Source organism: Esox lucius, chromosome 25 (assembly GCF_011004845.1).
Source record: "Esox lucius isolate fEsoLuc1 chromosome 25, fEsoLuc1.pri, whole genome shotgun sequence".
Lineage (NCBI taxonomy): Eukaryota > Metazoa > Chordata > Actinopteri > Esociformes > Esocidae > Esox > Esox lucius.
Genome location: NC_047593.1, coordinates 14,589,462 through 14,601,487, shown reverse-complemented (window position 1 = coordinate 14,601,487; position 12,026 = coordinate 14,589,462).

The following is a 12,026-nucleotide window of genomic DNA, read 5'->3' as shown; positions in this document are numbered from 1 at the left end:
AGCATCACGCTGCACTACTGGAAGTTATGAAAGCGGTCCCCCGAACAGCTTGCTGTCATGTGTCAGCGTGTGGGTAAGACCACTGTTGACATAGCTCTACAGTTATGGGACTTGTCTATAATTCCAGCGGGGGGGGGGGGGTTATGACTCTCCCGATATTACAGAGGGCAAATGTACACGCACCTTGATCCTTATGCACTCTAAAAATTGCGGATACCGTTCAAAGTTGGTCAATGGAATTGTGGCATTGCTAGCACGGTAGCTAAATGCTATAAAACTATACAATAGGTACTGCCTACTGTGCTAGTAGGACCCTCACTGCTTTGAAGTCACAGAAAGTGCAATGCTACTTTCTGCTCACTAGGTGTCACTGTTTACAAAGGAAACCATCCATCCTGGTCCAGGGTAGTCTTTCCCGTTGTTAATTTGGCCAAAAGGTAATTACAGGTACGATATTCCCATTAAAGTTGTAAGATTTAATTTTAATTCAAAGTACTGCAAATATGCCATAGCCCTTCCGTGTTCTATTTGAGACATGCGTCATCATTACTCGGTGAAAGGGCGTCAGTCTCAATGTTGTCTATGAGAGTAGCTTATGTGTAGGTCGGACGGGAATTCCAAACCCGGGATTCAAGGTCACTTTTGCTGTGTAAAAACAACAGTCAGAAAATCAGCCGAAATGTAAATATAACGTGGTATTCTAGTTTGAAATTGTAGTGGCTATCGGGAGGTCTAAGTCAAGTGAGGTTTGTATGTATTGTGTAAATTCAGTTTTTAGCTCCACCGAGAAATATAAAAAAAGATTACTCAACACAGTACAAATTTTAATTTATATAGTTAAAAAGTAATGCCTACATTTATTTTACATTGTAAAATATGACAATGTCCTGCACTAGAGAAACAGTGTTTTCTCTGGACACCTACTACAGCAAGAATGGCACGGGACTGAGTAAGCAATTAGTCTTGAGAGTGTGTTTGTGTGTGAGTTAATGGCGTGCATGTGAAACACGTGTGTACGCTCCCCTGTGTGTGTGAGACGTGTGCATGCGTGCATGCGTACGTACGTTCCTGTACGTCCCCGCTTGTGTGTCAGAAGCAGAGGGGTGTAGGTTCATTTACGAGTGTTTATTTCCCCATGCCAGCAGCGGGGATTAGTGTTAACTGCCACCCAGTCTCCAGCGTGGTTCAGAGAGACACCGGCAGCCTTCCAGTAGATTACTAGGCCCCGGCCCGGCTCTGCTTGCCTGCCTGCTTGTGGACCGACTGGGGCCTGCTAATCCAGGCCTGAATGGAGACCCCAGAGCGACCAGGTCTCCCAGGCCACTTACCGTCATATCAGAAACCCATGCCGTGTGGACGGAGCTCCGGGGGCTGGAGGGGGGGCCGGCCTTGACCGAGTGGATGAGCTAATCGCTCCCTCTTCTGAGGTGTTGGGGAGGGGAGATGGAGGAGGAGGCGTGGTGGGTGGGGGTGGGTGGGTGGGTGGGTTGGGGGGTGGGGGCGGCCGGACCACCCACCCGGAGGATTCAGAGGCACACAGATTCACAGCCCATTCTGTGACCCCTCGCACCCTCCCCGATTGTTCCCCCGGCTAACACACAGAGGGGCAGAGGGAGGGGGGTGTGGAGGTGGGGGGGGGGACTAGCAGTAAACAGCGGGCTGGGCTGCCCTCCTTCAGCAGTACAATGGGGCTGAATTGTGTCAGGGGCTGGAGCACTTCTCAGAGTGGCCCTGCCTGAATAAAACATCTGTGGAGACTGTGCTGGAGGGGGGAAACGCCATTTTGTTGCGAGCCACACTGACAACCTGTTTTTCCCTCTCCCCCACACTCCCCCACACTCCCCCACACACCACCATCACCGCCGTTCTATCTCCTTTTGGTACGCAAACGAGCATACAGTATGAACAGTTTAACAAGGCAAAGGGAAGGAGGCGCGGGCGTGATTCTGAACGTTCTATTGGGGGATGTGGGCCCAGTTGGCAGGTGGATTGGTACACGTTTTCACCATATGCATATAAATTCACACATATTACAATATTGGAAACGTTTGCCCGGCTTTACAGGATGGTTTTACCGAATATTTCGGGTGGACATTCCTGTGAGATAAACATTCTGAAGACCACACTGAAAAGGGACGTGCTTTAAATGCCTCACAATAAGCGGACAAAGAACACAACTCGGTGTACTCACTGAACTGACAGTAGTGACGGTCACTATTCCAGGTCTCTTTGTATGAGCCTGTGGATGTCTGTTCCAGGTATCGAGCTCACAGTAGGATATCTTCCATGATCATTCTCTGCCTCGCTGTGGAGCATGCAGTCCCACAAAATCAATCCACTTCATTCCGTCCACACCTGAACACCTACCGGGACCTCTACCTCAGCGATGCCGCCCATTCCCTTGAGGTCCAGTCTGCTGGTGTATGATGTTGACAGTTTTACGCCCCCCCCCCCCCCCCCCCGCCCCCCTGCCCCTGAAGCAGGTCAGAGTTGAGAGAAAGAGAGGGAGGAAGAGAGCGGCGGAGGGAGGGAGAGAGAAGACCACCAGGATATTTTATTTAATTGAAGAGGAAACAAAGACCCCTGCCTACTTCCTGGTCAACCATTTTCTTTGATAAATTTCCTCTCCTTCGGTCCTTATATATCATCGGTAATTACTTTCCGCCTCTCCCGGCCTCCGTTAGCTCGGTGCCTCCAGGGGAATAAGCCTACACATTGAGGAACCTGCTGTGCTGACCCCAACCTCCAGCCAGGAAATACCTTTAGCATCTATACTGGCCCCCTTTTGGTTCCTCTCCCTCCTAAACAATGCACAGGGCAACACCCCCCCCCCCGGCCTCCACACACACAAACACTCTATCCCCTCAAACACTCATCCACATGAACACACTGGCACGTACAGATGTACATTACACAACTTTGTAATTCAGTTAAATTGTAGTATTTCGTCTGGAGGTTTTCGATACTTTCTGCAAGGCGTCGTGTACAGTGTTAGTCACACGTTAAAGCTCTGTAAGTGACCTGTGGTGATGGCAGGCAGTTTTAAATGCCAGCTCAGTGTGTAATCACTGGGGAATGAATTCAAAAGAGGTCCAATGCGAAGAGGTCAAGAAGCTGCAGCGTTTGTACCTCCCAGCTCTCTCTCTCTCCCCCCTCTCTCGCTCTCTCTCCCCCCTCCGGTCGTTCGTAAGTCTGTTCTTTCAAGACCTTTCCAGGCTCTCGCTTCTGCCCGGTTTGAGGCAGCCGTGTCGACTGTCCATGAAAGATTTATTAAATCGTTCATATGAATTAAGAAGATTTGAACCGGTACATACATAAAGCCTGTTTAATGTACAACTGTAGCATGTGTTAAACCTACAGTGTTCTGGAAGAGTTCGCACAAAGACAAAAATACATGGCAGGAGTATCACTCTCCTTTTTTGGACTTTATGTTCTCCAAATATGACCACCCAGAAAAAAGATAGGAACCCTAATGCCACCCACACACTGTTGAATGGATACACACACAACCGCACTACATACGCGCACACACATACACACATATACACATATACACACGCGCACACAAACACACACACGCAAACACATACACATACACACAAACACTTACACAAAGACACACTCCTGTTGATAAAAGAAACCTGCTGCTTTCTATATTGGCATAGTTTCCTCATTCAGACAGGGAACTAAACTTCACTACAAATAATAAACTGTTTCAATCATTATAATCAGAGGTAGAGCCAAACAGTGTGTCCCCCTAACATGCTGTATAAATAAGTGTGCTATAAGGTTTATGTCTCACTGAATTATAAAGTTGAGCATATATTACAAAAAAGATTAAAAAAAAACATCATAACAGAATAGGCAATTGTAAACAAAATCTGGAAGAAATACTGTGTTGAGGAATTTGACAATGACATGTGGAAATCACTGTAGCTGGTGGATAGATCCATTTAAACCCCGTCTCCATGGAATGAACACTGGGTTGTCCGGGGGTAGCTAGTCCCGGCCCAGGGTAACCGGCTGCTCTGTCTGTGGACAACACACACACAGACACACACACAGACACACACACACATTTGACTGTCTGTGGGTAGTGTGTATTTACTTAGGGTTTACTGGAACAGGCCACATGGAGTGATAGTACTCTAGCCAGGCTGCCCTCCAGGACCCCAGAATGAAGTTATGAAACACATGGGAACATTACAATAATACATCACAGTGGGAACATTACAATAATACATCACAGTGGGAACATTACAATAATACATCACAGAGGGAATGTTACAATAATATATCACAGAGGGAACATTACAATAATACATCACAGAGGGAATGTTACAATAATATATCACAGTGGGAACATTACAATAATACTTCACAGTGGGAACATTACAACACTACATCACAGAGGGAACGTTACAGTAATACTTCACAGTGGGAACATTACAACACTACACCACAGAGGGAATGTTACAGTAATACTTCACAGTGGGAACATTACAACACTACACCACAGAGGGAACGTTACAGTAATACTTCACAGTGGGAACATTGCAACACTACACCACAGAGGGAACGTTACAGTAATACTTCACAGTGGGAACATTACAACACTACATCACAGAGGGAATGTTACAATACCACATCACAGAGGGAGTGTTCCAATAGTAAATCAGAGTGTGAATGTTACAATACTACATCCCAGTGGGAACGTTACAATGCTAAATCACAGAGGGAATGTTACAATACCACATTACAGAGGGAATGTTACAATAGTACATTAGAATGTGAACGTTACAATAATACATCACAGAGATATTTCAATACTACATCATATGTGTTCACTACCCGCTACAAAATATATGGATATTATAGTAGACTAATTGGTAATTGGTAAATGTATCTGCCTTCAGAAAGAACCCGAAAAGGTCTGGGTGTGAGGGGCTTAATCAAGAGTATGAACTACATCCCGTGTTTTGTAAGTGAAAGCTCAATGGCTGAGTTATGATACCACAGTGGATGCCTGTGGGTCTGTGTATCTAGGTGTCAGGCCATCAATCCTTTATCAACAGCTCTGTGCAGCAGAGCCTCTGCCATAGCCTCCTCTTCCCAATGCCCATATTGTCCTCCCTTATCCTTAATCTCTCCACTCCTCTCTCCCTCTGTCCCCCTCTCTCCTTCTCCTTCCTCTCCCTCTCCTTCCTCTCTCTCACCCTCTCCCTCCTACTTTCCTTCCTCTTGTCATCTTTCCCTCGCAGCAGTAATCACAAACCAGAGTCATGGTGGTCCCGCCATGTGGAGATACTGAAAGGTTATCTGCTGGGTGAACCGGGATGGCCAGTGGGGCTGTGTGTGTGTGTGTGTGTGCGTGTGTGTGTGTCTGCACGGCTAAGTCCCGACCCCACAATTATAGTACCTAAAAAATAGGTCCCTACAAAGAATTTTGGGCTGGTCTCGACTGGGAAAAATTAGATTTACAGCACAGGGGTTAGGTTATGGTGAAAAACCCACAATTGGGAATAGTGTTACTTTAGGTTTATGCATTACTGGTTAGGTTCAGGGTTTCCACTGAGCAAAGGACATTGAAAAGACTTTGAAAAGACGTTTTCCTGGTTGAAAAGATGTCTTTCAAATAATTATTCTCAGTGGGTTAGGACTAGGTTAAGTTATCCATAAATGATAGGTCATTAAGGTTAAGGTAAAGCCTAGGGAATAGGGAACATTGATATCTGGATCTAGGTAAGGGCTCAGGTCCTTACCTAGGACAGAAAGAGAAATGGACAGAAAGAGAAATGTGTGTATGTGCGTGTGTGTTTGTGTGCAGGGCACAGACAGCACTTCAGAGGGAATTAGTTCAGTGTAACGCACGACAACATGGCCCATCCAAGTCAAGGCGTTTTGGCTGCTCAGAAGTGGAGATGAGGAGCTTACACACACACACACAACACCAGTAAGACTGTATCAACTGTAGGCCTACTGTAGATGTGACCTGACACCCCCTCAAAGTTCATGCTTCATGAGGAGAAAGACAGGGTTCTGTAATGGTGAATTCACAGGGAGCACACACCTGTGACTGAACACACACACACACACACACACAGACAGGATGAGAGAGCGGACTGCCACAGAAGGTGCACAGATGTGCCTTGGGCTACAACCGATGTAGCCATGGGATCGAAAAGGTGATAGCCCCCAGCCCGCATATGAAAGCAGTACTGGGAATCTGACATCATTTCCTCTCTGAAGTGAGCGTCCAGACGGACAGAGGGACACAGGAGGGAGACAGCTCGCGCTGCCGTTCCATCAGGGAGGAGAAAGAGGAAGACTCGTGATCTAAGTTCTTTTTTTCTTGTCTTTCTTCCGCCGACTTCAAGGCTCTGTGTTGTGTGTTGTGATAGGAGAGCCGTGTAATTCGATGTGTTCCACATTCAGGGTGGTTTGCGTCCCCCGATCACACTGACTGACTGATTCTGCTGGTTTGATGCGTGGCGTCAGCGCCGCGACCACCTCACTGGTTTACACGTCTTCAAACGTCTTTTACGTGTTTCTCGGCGTCAGTTTCTGTATGCTAAATGGGACGTGTGTCCATATATATACGCATCGACCCCACCCGCTAATCAACATTTCCCATTACATCACCAATGGTGAGCCCTGCCCCAATTACCATGAGGCCCGGGAGTCTGGTTTATTCCAGCCAGTTAACTGTGCCTGCTAGTTCCAACGGACCAACACTGAAGTGATCTCATGGTTTGTCAGGCTATGATATGATATTGCCACCAGCACTTGGGCTCAGTCCATGAGGGCACTATGGCATCATGTCTCTGCCCTGCTGTCCAACAGGCCAGAAAGCTGTTCTCCCGCACCATCTCCTGTCCCTCGCCTCTCTATCTCCATCTCCTCTCTCTCTCAATCCATCACCTCCTCTGTCCCTCCCCATCTCAACTCCTCATCTGCTCTCTCTCTCTCTCTCCATCTCTTCTCCTCTCTTTTTATATTGCCTCTCCTCTATATCTCCTCTCTGACTACATTGCCTCTCCCCCTCCTCATCCTCCTCTCATCCCCTCTCATCCCCTCTCCTCTCGCCCTCTCTCCTCCCATCCCATCCTCTCCTTTCATACTTCAACATGCCAACAGACATGTGTGTGTTATTTTATAATATTGCCACCAGAACAGGCTCAGTCCATGAGGGCTCTGTGCCATCCCCATCTCCTCTCATCCCCTCTCCTCCTCTCCTCTCATCCTTTCGTCTCCTCTCCCGCTCTATTCCTCTCCTTTTATTTCCTCGTCCCCTCCTCTCGTCTCTCCTGCTCTTTTCCTATCCTCTTTTAGCACACTATGGCCCTCACACAACCTTGTAAAACTTGTTTATCTCCTGTTATGTTTCCTTCCATAAAAATAATGTTTAATAGGATGGAACTCCCTGCCTGGTGGAGATCTTTTTGTTTTTTGCTCGCTCATTCCCGACAGTCATGGGCGATGATTCCCAACAAAACCGTAGACGGTGCCCAAAAATAAAAGGACATGGTGGGAGGGTGTTTTGTGTTACTGTAAGCTAGTGAAGTGATGTGACATAGCTTTCCCAGTAATGACCTGTGGGGCAGTAACGGTGGTGGTGGGGGGGGTGGGGGGTGGGAGGGTGGGCTCGGGGGGGGGGGGGGGGGGGGGTGGGGGTTCAGTCACTGCTCCCCCAACGTCTCCCTTTCATCTTCCGATAAGTGCCATACCTAATCAGGTTAAAGCAGCGCATGCCACAGCAAGGAGGAAGGAAATTCCAGCCAAATGGTAACGTATCTGTTCCGCTCTCATGCGTCACATTCCACCGGCTAATTAAGAGTAAATATCTGACCCCGCCGGAGAGAACGTCCGTATTAGTCCAGTCGGTGTGGTCCATCTGCGCTCTCGCTCTCTCTCTCCCGCTCTCCCTCTCTTTTTCCCTCCCTTCTGTTCCTTAGTTTACCACACAGATGACACAAAACACAAGGAAGCTCTCTGGGGATTTCTTTCTTCTTCCGTCCTCTCTTACTTTTAAATTTTTTCATGATTTCTTCTTGGACATTGGCCACTCCCCCCCCCCCCCCCCCCCCCCCCTAGTCCTCAGGTTATGTCCGTCCGGTGACCTCCGTGTCACACCACGACGCTCCCCATAACCAACCGCCTCTTGGTCTTTGTTTCGTCTGAGTCACCACAATGGCTTTTGAGTCTTTGCTGACTCGGAACCAAAGATACCATCGCTTGCGGCTCACGGCAGCCTCCCATTCTGTTCCCATTTTCTGTCGCCATTGCAGTTTGGTTGCGTTGGAATTCCCGGCTAGCTGAACATGCTGGTCTGGCGAAAACCTCTCGAGCTAGTGATTCGGCAATGTAACGATATAGAGAAGACAACCGAGAAACTAGAACATTTAAATGAACTTTGTTTTCGGTGAGTGCCACTGGGCCAGGAGTGCATTTCTCCTCATTGTTTCCTCAGACCTTCAGTTGGCCTCATTAGAAGTAAAAGGATAACTTGGCTCATAGCCAGAGGTCCATTCAGGAGGGGAAAGGAGTATATGTCAAGTGAATCATAATTATAGTATTATGGTAACCTTTGGTGTGATGTTACAGCAGCAGATATCATACTTTAACCTCCATTGTTGGTGTGTGTGTGTGTGTGAGAGAGAGAGCTCTCTGTGCAACTTGTTCTCAGGGATATTAGTCATACTTGGTACGTGTGTCTGTTCCCTTCAACTATGTGTGAAATATAATGTTACACTAGGTTAACGTAGAAAAGGATTTGCGGTCGTACAGTTATCATACGTAGCAGAGGACGTATTGTATCACGCGTCTTACCTGATTGGACAATGCAACGCATTTATTGTACATGCATATTCGTCAGTGGGCGAGAAGCAGAAACGTTAGGGCTGTGATACAAACTAGGTTCCTGGTTGGTTAATGATGAAACCCCAGCACACTGATTGATTTGCGAGGTGTGTGTATTTGCTATTTGCATGTATTTGTAAATTGTTGTGATTGAACATGTGACACTTATTTTTGCCCCACTGCCCTTAGTCTACAAAGAGGACCACAACGAAAATTTTAGTTCTTAGCTGTGTATCTGTAAAAAGATGTTAGAAGACACAAATTAGGAATTTTAGATGAATGGGCATAACAGGTTAGGTGATTTTGTGTTGCAGGTTCATTGACTCAGATAACATTGGATAATGTTAGGATATGCATTAGAGAAGGGTTTGCCAAGGGTTTGCTACAGTTGTTCCTGACACGACTGGAATATCAACCGTTGCATTGATTGCTAGTTGCGGCGAACGCCCTTTATCCAACTTAGGGGCAATGTTAAGTTTGGGCACAAGGTTAGGTCACTGAGAATAGGGTTACGGTTAGGGTTACGGACATGTTTAGGCATGCAGGATAGGGAATAGAGAACATAATTTTGTGGGTTAAGGTTAATTTCTAGGTCCCAGCAAAGATATAAAAACAAACATGTGTGTGTGTGTGTGTATGTATGTGTGTGTGTGTGTGTGTTTGTGTGAAAGCGGCCTCTGTGGTTCCCTAAGGGAGGTTCGAGTCATCAGGGCCGGCTAAACCTTATCAGTAGTCTCTTTTTTTCACATCTGCAATGTATCTGTAAACACTCAAGACAGATTATACTACTGCACCAGGACATGCTTCTTTTTTCTTTTCTTTTTTTTTTTTATATATATAAATGTCGAGCTATGATGTAACCAATATTGTTTTCAACACAGCCTTTCCCTTCCACAATCCACTGTAACATTTTCAGTGAAAACCCTGCTTGTTTAGTTAGCTAGACCTCCATCCCGAGTTGGTGTTATTTACAACGGAGCCAGACACATTCACTTTATGCCTCATCATCTGACGCAAGCAGGCCATGCCACACACAGAGTCTCAGGAAACTGCACAGAGCAATACACTTGCAGTGGTTTATATTGCAACAGAGAGAGACAGAGAGGCAGAGAGAAGGAGAGAGACAGAGAGAGACAGAGAGGCAGAGAGGGAACAGGGAGGGAGACAGAAAGAAGTGGGTAGTGGAAATAGAGAGGGAAATAAATATATAAAGATTGAAAGAGACAGAGAGACAGAATAAGAGCGAGAGCGCGAGAGAGAGAGAGAGAGGGGCCACCATTCCTTCTCGTCGCATCATGATCCTGACCTGTGTGCAAGTGTCAAGCCTCCACATTTTCCAACTGGACTGTGGTCAAGAGAAACACAATTTGAGGTTTGGCAGCCGACTCAAAGAGCACGATTGAGCCCTGGTGGTGGCTGACGGAGAGAGGAAGAGAGCGAGAGAGGGAGAGAGGGAGAGAGGGAGAGAGGGAGAGAGCGAGAGAGGGAGAGGAAAGAAGGTGACATTGAGTAGAGGACGGCAGGAGAATTGAACTGAAGCCCCGGAGAAGTTCGGAGTCAGAGCTGTATCGAAGTCTGTGACACAACACCGCCCTGCTGTTAAAACTGTGGCACATTTACAATGTACGATAATCACGGAAACTAGCCATAGCCACGAGTTATACGCCAGGCCGCGTGACAGCTAGCATGCCGCTAAACCATCACAAATATCACAAACCGGGCAAGAAACAAACGTCGCTCCACTCACATGCTAGATCTCTTGTGTGGAAATGCTCCATCCATACTATTTCACTAAGGTCAGGTTAAGATTTCCAAGGCTCACGTTGTGACTCCTAAAACGACGACTAAACCTGAGTGGGGGGGAGGTGGCAGGAGGAAGACCCGCACGGCACAAAAAACGAGCATGTTTGCAGATTTAATGAAACCACCACACTAATTGCAAATTCTTTGAGGGAAGACTACAAATTCTAGGACCCACACATGCAAAAACACACACATAGGTACACACACACACACACACACACACACACACACTGGCATAAAGAGCGCCTTTCTCTGGACGACTGGTGTTTACACGGAACATCGCAGTGCTTTTTGCCTATTTGCCAAGCCTCGTTTACTTGTGCAGGGCTAGTTAGCTAGCTGATCAGAAACCATATTTACTTCAGCGTGGTCAAGCCGAGCACTCTTTCTCTCTTTGAAGTAAACTCATAAACAATAAATGCTTCCAGGCACCAATGCCAAGGACTATTTTCAGCTTTATAGTACGAATGCTCTTTGGATTCTTGCTCTTTTTGTTTGGGTGGGGGTTGGTGGTGAGAACTGTAATGGTGAAAATGTACAGTACAGGCTGTACAGAAGGCTACCGTAGTTGTCTGGTACTGTCCCTGTTCTGTTCTATACTATAACTAACTAGCAGCGTGCATCTGTGGTCAGTACAGTAGCTACTCTTTATCGTAAACACTACTCAACTCTCTGCAACATTATTGTTCAGATTTAGGCCTCTGAAAATGAACACAAGCAACCGTAAAATGATTAGTAATTTGAAACGCTACGTCATACAGTATACAGGCCCTGGCGTTGTAATGTGATATCCAGCATGCATCCTGACTACGGCACCAGACGATGGTGACAGTGGAAATGCCTGTATCTAAATCAGTATTAACCATTAGGTACCCATCCAGCGCAAACCACCTCGACTGACAATTTCCTTAAAAACCTATAATGTGTGCCATGAGTGTATTTGTCGAGTTAACCACACACACACATAGGGCTGGCTCGAGCTGTGTGCATGTGCATGTGTGTGTGTGTGTGTGTTCGGCTGAAGCCCTGCAGGCTGATTCGTCGGCAGGAGAAGAAGAGGAGTGATGAGGCCGGCATGTGGGGAATGAGCCCTCCCCCGTCTCTCTCCCCAGGGGCAGTGATCTGTGAACGTGGAGCCCGGGGAAGCGTCACAGGGCCGGGTCAACTGACCTGGTGGCCCCGATAACACCTCAGATGCTTGGGGGCCCCGCCGGCCATCTACACTGCTGGGGCCCTCCCCCCTGTCCACCCCTGTAGGCAGGTTGGCGAAGACACAAGTTAGCACTCCGAAGAGAGGACCAAGGGAGGGGGTCGTCTTATGTTATGCTGACATGTGTGTGTGTGTGTGTGTGTGTCCACTGTCC